Below are 12,450 nucleotides of genomic sequence, written 5' to 3' on the forward strand. Positions count from 1 at the left end.
TTAAAAATCTATATAAATATGTTTGAGGGGGTGTAAAAATTAATCGAAAAGATTCTTTTTTCATGGAAGAACACCTACGGATAGACAATTGAAGGGGGTGCGTCATGGACATGAGGGGGATGGGCACCACTGTAAAATGCTGGCAATCAACAATGTACCAAGTTACCCCCTCCCATAAAATAAAGAACCAAGAATACACATAACACAACGATATGGAATCTCCATACATACATCATCATAATCACACTACTAATACTACTACTACTACTATTACTTATACTTATGTCGAGAACAACCCAACCAACCCCTGCGGGGCTTCTAGCCTGTTCCTACTACTACTACTACTACTACTACTATTAATATTGCTACTACTACCATTGCTACTACTACTACTTTTACTAATGCTACTACTACTACTAGACCCTACTACTACTACTACTTATACTTATGTTGAGAACAGAACCCAACTAACCCCTGTGGGGCTTCTAACCAGATTCCTACTACTACTACTCTACTACTACTACTACTACCACTACTTCTACTTCTACTACTGCTACTACTATTACTACTTATATTTACACTGAGAACAGAACCCAACTAACCCCTGCGGGGCTTCTAATTCGTTCCATTACTATTACTACTACTACTACTTATGTCGAGAACATAACCCAACCAACCCTTGCGGGACTTCTAACTCGTTCCTACTACTACTACTACTTCTACTACTACTACTACTACTACTGCAACACTACTGCAACTACTACCCGTCACAAAGTGGAATACGCGTGCAATTTTCGATCTCAATTTCCACGCCTACTCGTCACATTAAATAGTTCTCGAATGTTCTTTCCTACTTAACATACTTCTGGATAATACACCTATAAGCTCGATCAGTGGCTACATACACATACGACAAGGCCACTCCAAGCACTGAATGCAATTACACTTTAAAAATCATTTTAATTAAACAAGGATCTCATACTTCACAACACGCATTACCATTTAAATTTAATAATTCAACGAAAAGTAATCAAAGCATTTTAATTTTCTGCATGAAGCAACGAACTACTTACCAGTTCAAGTGTTCCGCCACACTGCAGAAATACAACTTCCGCTACATGCGCACACACACTCACTCACTACCAGTGTTGCCAGACCAGTCAGTTGGAAAAGCAGGAGATTCGAAGATAAAAACAGGAGAAAGCAGTAGTACATACAGTGGCGGCGTTTGAATGTAAATCCGGGGAGGAGGCAACAAAATTTGCCATTATTAAGAAGGTAGTAGTCAAAACAAGCAATCCAGAATTCATTTCCGATGAACTACATTGAGCAAATGAAAGGGAAAAAATTCCCGATTTATATTAATATTATTTGATGCACACGTGTGTGAAGTAAAACGTAGTGAAAGAGCAAAGTGGAATGGGAAAATGTTTTTCATGCACGTAGCGATAACGTAGCTACTAAAAAAAAAAAAAAAGTATATGGTACAGTCACACGTGATCGTGGCGTAAGACGATTTCTTGCTGACTATCGTGGAGAAATGATCTAAGCCACTCTTCCAACCCAAGTCAAAATCTAAACAACACTTACTTCTAAAACGCTAACCATAATGCATATAGAAGATGACGTACAGTTGTATTCTTTGGATTCATTTTACATAGTAAAGCTCTATAGCCATATGCTCTACAGAGCTTTGTGTAATGTAATAGAGAAATTCCATCTTTTCATGTGAGGAAACATTGAAAATTCAATATTAATAATAATATATTTCTTTAACCCTGCAACCCTCGCGCGGGGTAAATATGACCCCAGAGTAGAGATGCAAAAAAGCCGGCTTTTTTGAATCGATAGTTTTTTTCACATAAAAAGCCGGCTTTTTTGGGAAAAAAACGAGAATTTTGGAAATTTTGGCTTTTTTCAACTTCATGATTTTTCTGTATAAATAGCTTTCTTATAGTATATTCTATAGTTAGATAAGAATTCCATGACCTGAATGTGATATTTCGCTCTGAAATTCACCATCAAGATGGATGGAGCACATGTTTTACGAATTAAAGCTAACATGAAGAATGTAGTATTTGAGGGTAATTTTAGAGGCTATTTAACTTTATTTTAACTTTTGAGTTATCGACATCTTTTTTCTTCTCTAGTTTGTCATCCGTGTTTCATTTCTAAGAGCTTTTAGTACTCTAGCTTCTAGCGCAAAAGTTAAACTTGCCCGTTTTTCTATTTATCCGTCAAAGCGTACGTTTTTCAATATATCCGTCAAACCGTACTTCCACATTTCTGTTATACTGTAGCTGTGAAGTGATTTAGCAATAATTTTCCGGACACAACCTTGAATACCAATTTATACAAATAATCAGTAGCGGATTTAGAAAAGTACTTTAGGAGGGTTTTTTCTGATTGTTTCGTTTCCTAAAAAGTCCTAATTTTATTTGGGAAGTGCTTGAAGTTTATGAGTACAGGCATAACTAATATTTCGTTTCGTTTATATGTTTAGCAATAATCTTCCGGATACAACTTTAAAAATCATTTTATACTGAGAATCAGTGGCGGATTTAGAAAAGTATTTTGGGAAGGGTTTCTTACTAATGTTTAGTTTTTTTAAACATTCGTAATTTTTATTTGACGGGAGCTTAAAGTTTATGAGTAAAGGCATAAATAATAGATATTTCGTTTGTTGCAGACATTCCGTAACTTTGGGGAACGGGCTTCAGTCCGAAAGACCGCCCCCTAACCTTCGCAAAACCGTCACTGCTGGTAATTAGTAATAATAACGATTTAAAAACAATAAAAAAGGAAGTCGCCCAACTCACAGTACACGCACTATTTCTACATTCACAGATGGAATGAAGAAAAGCTTTGTCAGAATGGTCGAATGCTGGTTGAATCCCGGACTTCCCGATAGAAGCGCAAAAGCTAATCACTCAGTCATGTTTGTTGTGCAGTTGTATTTAGCTTAACTTAAATATATTCTGTAGTCTTTTTTTTTTGGGGGGGGGAGGGGAGTTCCGTAATGATATGTTGAATCCCTCTTGTTAAAAATTCAGAAAACTTGAGGATTGGGTAAACTGTGATGGTGGTTCTATAAAACTTAACTGTAGAATTTCAAGAATATACAGAACCAAAAGCTCTAGATGTGCAGTCTTTAAGTGTATCATATAAATCTAAGTATTTCTCTTATGTTTTATTTTAATTTTATTTTGTTTCAAAAAGAGGGTATGGAATATTTTGAAGTAAAAATACTACATACTATTTTGCTAGTTATTTGTGTATTCTTTAAAAAGAAGTGTTTACTTTTAGGGTTGGCTGATTTACACCAACTTTTTTTTTTTTTTTTAATAACTGGTTTAAACCACAAAAATAAAAAGAATGAAAAATGCGAATCGTGTGAACTTCATGGCAATAGTTTTATTTCCCTTTCACCTTTTAATCAAGGTGTCCCATGTTCAATTCTCGGTCGAACCACAATCCTTCTTTCATGCGTAACCCAAGTAGCGGTTCGGATGTCAGTTTAAGCGAAAGTCTTCTCCTTGATAACCTCGGTATTTCGTAAGGATGTTAAGCCTAAATATACGAAACAAACCAAATTGTATATTTCTACATGCCTAAATGCGCCAATTTTGCTTAAATATATTGATAGAAATTGGCAAAATTTATCGATTGCCTACGTAGCTTCCAACATTAGCTTGGATTGGACTTTCAATGATATCTACGTACCGGTACTAAATTTGTAATTTAATACCTCAGTTTTAGCGTACTGATTATGGTACGTTGACCTTTAAATTTTACATGCAAAGCAATAACAGGATTTTCCCGTTATTGTCTTACATTTCAAGTAATGACGGGATTTTCCCAATGGCTAGGGCGGGATATTCTCAACTTAAGAAATTTACTGACCGCACTTCTTTAAGCTTATGGGAGTTCTTCCGGCATAACCCCGCTGTTGCATAATAACATCAAGGCGAAACAAACTTAGGCTATTTCTGTGAATATGTAATATAAATACATAAAGCAAAAAATCTAAGTCAAAAAAGCCTGGCTTAAACCAAAAAAGCCTGGTTTAAACATCCCCCAAAAAACGGTTTTTTGGCGTTTTAAAAAACAACCACGGTTCTTGCCAATTCTGCTTACTTTTGTATATAGGAGGTTAAAAAATTCTTATTATATACATTGGTTAATCCTGTGGAATTCATAATGTAAATATGTTGAAGAAAAATTGTTTGAAATATTTTTTCGAAATTCATAGTTTATTTTCGATGTTTTATATTATTATCAGCATCAACCACTAATTAAATGATTTTTTGTGTTATAGAGAAGCGATACAAAGTCTGTTTTATCAATTTAAAGCAGTATTTTGAAAAAAGCCCAAAATTTCCGAAGCAAAAAAGCAAAGCAGAAAAAACCGAGTTTTTTTCCAAAAAAGCCGGTTTTTTTCCGAGCCCTTGCATCTCTACCCCAGAGGGATGTTTTTTGTTTGGCTCTCCTAGCCAGTTGGCAATTCTGACCCGGCCACCCTACTAGCTGTCTGTTGTATTGTCTACTTCAAGGCCAACAATTAGTTGTTTACTGCAACATTTTTCGTACACAAAAAAATACGTTTAATATAAAGTGGGGTAACTGTGACCCCAGGCGAGGGTTGTTGATACCTAACACCGCGCGAGTGGTGCAGGTTTAACTTCTCGAAGTAAGGAAAAAGCAGGAGATTATTCACTTTTAATTTTTTTTCGCAGTAGATCAGTAGAACGTAGAAAAAGCAGGAGATCTCTTGCAAAATCAGTAGATCTGGCAACACTGCTCACTACAATGTGAACAATCAACATGGCTTCCAGCCGTCAAATTTTGTTACGCATGACCTTTTGTAATTTTTAAATTAAATTTAAAGCTACTTATAGATAATCTGCAATCTTCGTTACCAGCCATGTTAAATCGACAATATATCTAAATAAAAAATAAAGCAGAAAGTGCACTTCTACCTACTCGGAAAATACTATTTTTACACCAGCGTCGTAATATATAACCGTTTTGGGACATAGTGTAGTGTTGTAAATAATGTCCAGCTAAATCTAAACGTCCGGAATCCGTAAGGATTCTGTGAATGGAATATATTCCTTTCCTCGTATACGTATATAATAATACGTACCATATCAGAACTTTATACCAAATTCTGAATTAGTTCAACCATATGGCGATAGCAGTCTCACAAGGAGACTTACGAAAGTGTCACTCATCGGTTTGAATGAAACTTTGCACACTTGTAGAACATCGAAAAATAATCGACACTTTTTTTTTTTCTAGGCAATGGTGAAGGTTTAAGAGTGGAAACCACCCTTTTAAGCATTGACGAAAAACAACCATTTAATTTAGAAGAAAAAATACTGCCAGGGGGCTTAGAACAGCTGATTCAGATTCTGACGTCAAAATTACAAAATTCAAAATGGTGGATCCAATATAGTGATTACAGTTACAAAATGTCTTCTGGTTTGAAATTCTCTGCAGTTAGCCAAGAACAATTATAGTTGACAGAGATTACTGTGAGAAGGTTGCAGACCAATTTGAAACTCCTTTCTGTACTCATTTTAGTGGCATGCTTGATTAAACTGAGTCTCTGCACCTCTCACTATAGCGTTTACAGAGTCATAGTCAATAAATCTATGACTCACAGCTACACCATACGAGTTTTAATTTCTGAAAATAGTGTTCTGTTATCACCGTTGTTATTTATTTTGCAAGAAAATAATGGAACATTTGGCCCTATAGTCCAAAACAACCTCTTTTAATCTGAAAATGTACTTGTGAAAGTATCAAATTCGGAAAAATTAACATCAGGTCTTGTGAGATCATGGTTTCAAGAGGTTTTTCTTCCTGTATCTAATGCAAAGTTAATTTTGTTATTAGATTCGTGGAATTGTCACAATCGACTTTTCGACCTATTTTACGAACAAAAGAGTATCTCAAAATAGAAACCATTCGGCACTAACAACTGGTAGAATTCAGCCTCTTGATGTGTTCGTCTTTAGGCCGTGGAAGAACTTCTTGAGACATTTTACTGATACTGTCCTCTAACTATAACATAAATTTACATCTCCGTAATAATATATAATTTAGATCCAAATCACTGATTCACAGTCAGCTTTCTTCTCTCAGATTTGCAAATTTTATTAGGTCATTTCATGCCAAATCAACACAGGCCTCAACCTGACCATCTCCGATTTTTATGAAATTTGTGAATTTTATTCTCCTTATACAGTGTAGTTACCATCAATGTTTAGTCCAATATCGCACTCGGTCTTGAAATTATTCAAGGTCAAAGTTCCTAGAAAATGCCATTTCCGAGCTCATTCAGCGATCTTCAAATTCCTACCACTCGGACCCTAATTGGACTAGGAAGCTGAAATAAAGCCTATTGCACAGTGAATTGAACAAGCTTTCTAATGGTATATAACAAGCCTATGTTCGGGAAAATATTGTAGACAAGGTCACTTGACCTAACATTTGTCCTCAAGTATCTCAAAACATGTTACCTTCAAAAATTATGGGGAAAAACATCTTCATCTTCATGTTTTATTATACAACATATTAAAAAATCAAGTTGGGATGACAATGGGATTGGGAGATATAAAATAATATGTATACTTATGTGATGCATTAAAGCCTCCATGTATATGTAACCCCCCTCACACCTAACCCGAAAAAAAAAAGAGGTGCCACAGAATGAACTTACAAACCTCAATAATTCCATGTTAAGTAACTTAGAGTTGAAAGCAATTACAATAATTTGCAGATCGAAGTCACGTAACACACATGCCAAAAACTATTTAAAATGCAATGTAACATTTAATGGGATCACCTTCGTTGATGCAAAACAAGATACACAATCCGATCAAAAAATACGAGTGAAAGGTATGGCTTACAGGTTCACATTTACACAAACAAAAGCAAGGTACAATGTAAACTTTACTTCAATACTGTCTTGCAATATGTAGGCGTCAACTGTTTCTGCATCTTAGGTGTAATGACATATATTCGTCCTGTTGGTGTTCTTACATTAACCTTTGTAAGAATGGAGTTCTTGTCTACAGTAAGGATGTCAGGTATTTAGGGAATACAAATGATGGTGAAGGGCCATGAGGATGTAGGAAGCTCAGTTGAACTTCATGGGTATCATCATTCACATTCAACACACATCCAAGCTACCAGTGATCTTCGTACATGCAAGCAACAAAACCTATTATGTCACTGAGGTCTGCTTCTTGTGAGTTCAGTGTTAGAGATTCAATTCTCATGTCTGGTGAATCTGAGAAACATTTGATTTGAATCGTATTATGGGTAGCTGGTATACATCAGTGTACCTTTTGTGTGCCTGCAATTGTGCGAATCTTTTCGAACCGTGGTTGAAGGAGGAATTCTTCTTCATCATACTCAGTATTAGTTGTATAATGAAAGTGGCACAATGTAATGTTTTTGGAATACCATTCAAACAATTATCTGGGTGTCATTATCTGAGAGTTGTATAAACAATGTAGACTGGCTCGGGCAGCAAGTCTCTTGATAGTACCAGCTATACCATCACATGGTCCTTTGCCATGTGATGTGGCAAAGACATGCCATTCTGCACACACAGTGAAATCACTCTGATGGTAACATATGTCCACAAAATTCTTCCGGTTCTTATATTGGGCTGCAGAACCATCTGAAAAATAATACATGTACTTGGGTGTTCTATATAAATGGGATTTCATGAAGTTAATCAAGGACTTTGGAAAAGATGAACACTCACAGTGTCATGTTTAAGGCATTCTGATATTATAACAAAGGAAATGTGATCTAATGCAAGGGTTTCTAGATTTCTGTAATAAACAACAAATGGATGAATATTGGCCTATGCATTGTTCCAGTGAAACCCCTGTATTTCATCTTGCAGAACAAATGCATAATTTTCTGTAAAATCACACAATATAATGTTTTCATTGTCACAGAGCTTCTCTTTCAGATCTTTCAAGAATTGAGACTGTTGAGTAGATATGAAGGAGTGGAGCAGGAGCTATTGTAATTTTGCTGCAAATATTTCCAAAAAAAAAATCTTCCACTCTGGAGAATTGTTCTAACTGTGGATGTCCATATTTTGTATATTATTTCATCAATTCCATTTCCTTCAAACAAATCGGCTAGGTATTCCATGAAAGAATGCATACCTGGGCAGTTCACACATGATGACATGTAACATTTTGGCTGTGCAGGGTTGCAAATTATCTGAGCAAGACAGTGTTTGTAAGTGTTCAGTTGACAGTCAGCATCACGTGTCAAATCTTTCAATCTAGAGCCTTCCACCATTAGCTTCACATTTTGGTGAATACTGCAAATACACACACAATGGGTACCACTCGCACCAACCAGAACACAGTTCTTTGATCGTAATTGGCAAAATTTGGATAATCCTATTTTCGGTTCTGGATGTTCATCTTTAAACGACTGATACAGCTCCTTAAGATTTCCTAACACCAGTCGTTTTTGTCTATGAACCATGGTTCCATTCTCCTTAACAGAAACAAAATCTTTTCTCCCGGGCAAGTAGAGGCATATATTATTTCTGTTATAAAAAAGCTAGCACAAGGTTCTCAATTTGTTCACTTAGGATGCGTCCAGGTTTAGGATTAGGAGTTGCTAAGATGCCACATTCTTTTACTAATACTTTTGCCTTTCTAACTAATGAGTTTGAGACTCCAAATTCCTTCTGAATTCGTTGAATGCTCCAACTTTTTGGAAGAACTGACAAAATTTGAATCTTTTCACTGCTTCTGGTGCAAGAACTGAATTTTTCTTTCAATTGCCTTATAATTTCGGATTCTGCGTTTGTTTCACCCTCGGCACTTTTATTCACATTGGGTACGTATGTACTTTGGAATACCTTTGAAACTTTCTCAAACTTTTCCTTACAATATTTTGTTTCTCTCACTAGGGATGATTCCATACCGGGACCAAGTACCTGGGGGAAACACTGAAACACTGGGATCCTTTTCAGAGGAATATGTACGAAGTATATTTTCTCTAGTGACAAATGATGTTTATGCCACGTTTCATGGATATACATAGAGTGATACAGAAACCATCTGCCACGTTGTATTTACAATTCGTTGGCAACAGTGACGAAATGGGTAAGTTTGGTTGCAAAGTGATATTATCAAACCCTTACCCGACTCACGTTCTAGCAGTGAACCAAACAGAAACAAGATGAGTTCAGGGGCTTATGTGTGATGCATTGTAACATTCTTTTTTATTTCTGTCGAATATACCATACATAGGGCTACAAATAACAAAAAAACTGGCCCGATATAGGGTCAGTTTGCGGGTTTGCCCGTGATTTGAAAACAATTTCGTACTTCTCATGGCAATAGCTTTCAGACGATATATAGGTTTTTCCCAGGTACTTGGTCCCGGTATGGTATCATCCCTAGTCAGTCTCTTCTTTTTCACAGGGGACTCACCAAGAAATACAAGACTGTCATTTCATGCATGTAAAGCAACATTTGGGGCTACAGATGTGTCTGAATCATCTGCTGATGATGAAATGGAGTTGTTATGCAGGTTTGTGATTCCTGTATCCATTGATGTAGTTGCTTCAACAACTGGCCTTTTCTTCTGTGTTAGTTTTTTCCTACACCCATCACATATTTTGTAATCTATAGTTCTGCCACTGATCATATGAACCATCCACATTTGCACTTTACGTAGATTTTTCTTGTGTTTATTGTGCCCATCTGTCCTGAAAGGATTGCAGCAAAAGAGTAACTTCTCAAACTCCATCTTCTGGGCAATTTTTTCCAGTCACAACAACAAAATGTCCTGTTAGACATACAAACTGCCATACACACAATCAGGTGCAAAAAATAACATTTAAATGGCTTTGTGGTGTGATTGCTCAAAATGACAATATTTCCTATTAGTTAGTTCACATTGTTGGCTGTCTGTGATTGGACAAAATAACAATATTTCCTATTGGCTAGTTCACATTGTTGGCTGTCTGTGATTGGTCAAAATAAGAATAAATAAGATGAAGATATTTTTTCCCATATTTTTTGAAAGTAACATGTTTTGAGATACTTGAGGACAAATGATATTTCACGTGATCTTGTCTACAACATTTGCCCGAACATATGCTTGTTACATACCATTAGAAAGCTTGTTCAATTCACTGTGCAATAAGCTTTATTTCAGCTTCCTAGTCCAATTAGGGCCCGAGTGGTAGGAATTTGAAGATCACTGCATGGGTTCGGAAATGGCATTTTCTGTGAACTTTGACCTTGAATAATTTCAGGATCGAGGGGTTTAAAATCAGTAGAAAGGGATTTCAAATCGGTCTGCAACCTTTTCGTAGTAACCCCTGTCAATTATAATTGTTCTTGGCAGAGAATTTTAAACCAGAAGACATTTTGTAATTGTAATCACTATATTGGATCCGCCATTTTGAATTTTGTAATTTTGACGTCAGATTCTGAATCAGCTGTCCTAAAACCCCCCTGGCAATATGTTTTCTTCTATATTAAATGATTGTTTTCTGTCTATGCTTGTCGACCACCCCTAACGTTCAAAAGGGTGGTTTCTACCCTTAAATCTTCACCATTGCCGAAACAAATAAATACGCGCTGATTTATTTTTCGATGTTGTATAAGTATGCAAAGTTTCATTCAAATCGGTAACACTTCCGTAAGTCTCCTTGTCATTTGTAATGTCGATACTCAGGTGCGGATTCTACTGTACGAGTATATGCGTTGGCTTTAAATTCATAGTCTGATGTGCTTTGTGTTCTCAACAGAGATCATCTATGAGATATTCTGCGACGGAGATTATTAATTATAATTAATATAAATATTTGATGAAGTGAATAAATGGATAAAGATTTGTAATAATATAGTTAGTAAATTATATATTGAGTACATAAATGGTGATTCTATTTAAGCAATTGATAGCCAATGACGAATATAAACATGAGTTGTTCGTCACGTATATCTTAAATGTATCTTTAACATCTCACCTGTTATGGAATCATATGTCGGATCAGAAACTGTTATCGCACTTAACCTAATTGGAGCTAAATAAAAAGTGATCCGTTGTGTCAAAAGTTGGTTGAAGTATTTTATTTTCATCTTTAGTAGATTTGCAACCGTAAGTATTCCTGATATGTTATAATGCTTTGTGTTTTCTTCTCCTGGTGTGGTTTTCCTGCGTGGTGCAACCTATCTGCAATCTACAGTCCAATGCTTGCTGGTGATGAAGCCAATTACTTTGTAGTGATCTGGCATATCATCAGCCAACAAATATAAGCACTCCAGAAAGAGTAGTATTACAATACAAATAACGATACAAATATTAAATTCCAAGATTAAAAAAAAAAAAAAAAACCTTCTCACAGAGGGCTGGAGAGAGTTCCAGTTGAATAATCCTAGACGGTGTTTTACATTACCGGTAATTTTCAAGTTGAATATTGTATCGGGAGTCCCTCAAGATCTAATCTATGTCCCGTGTTGTTTCTTCTTGTTATTAATGGTAATGATATTCCACTGTGTATTAAAACTTCTCAAGTCCTTCATATTGCTGATAATCTCAAATTACACTCCAAAACAAGTTCAAATGATGACTATGTGAAACTTCAATTGGATCTACAAAGAGTTCAAGTATGCTGTGATAAGAATAAATTAGTCCTGAGTAGAATTGTAAAGGCCTGAAAAAAAACGGAAATTTTGGGTTTAAAAAAACAGTTTTTTACCATTTTTCCCCAAACTTGAAAAAAAAGGGAAAAAATTGTAATTTTCGAATATTTTACTACATAATGCTTTTAAATTGAAAACTATTTTATATTTACTAGTTTAGAGTTAAGATCATTGAGTATTTATATTTCTTGTATTAGAATAAGGAAAATTTGTGGCAACAAATATATGTGGACGACTCATTCAAACACATTAAAGTTAGCACCATGATAGAATGGAGCTATGGCTACAAAAGATAGACTACTAAAATAGTCTATAATCCTAGTTAAATTAATTAATATAGACGTAAATAAATTCATTTAAATTATCTTAAGTAAACTTATAAAGTTACCGTTTTATGACAGGGATTTGTTAAAATAACAGGGCCAGAATCATTTTAGTTAACATCAGTATATTAAAGTCAAATACATATTTTATGAAGATACGTATCTTCCTTGTGCGTATTAAAATTTCCGGAAACTTTGAACCCATCAGAAAAAAATATTTTGTTCGGAAATATTGGCAAAACCCGGAAAACATAAAAACCATTTCTTCGCCTGATGCTAATCTTATTTGCTGTAACGTGCCTGCAGCATATATAGAACGTATTTCACTAACAGGAAAAACACTTAAAGCAACAGCTGTTAATTTTACTAAAATATTTTTTAAATAATTCTGTTCCCAAGAAGGAGATTAGATTTTA

This window comes from Thermobia domestica, chromosome 1, assembly GCF_964235325.1.
Source record: "Thermobia domestica chromosome 1, izTheDome1.hap1.1, whole genome shotgun sequence".
Taxonomy (NCBI): Eukaryota; Metazoa; Arthropoda; class Insecta; order Zygentoma; family Lepismatidae; genus Thermobia; species Thermobia domestica.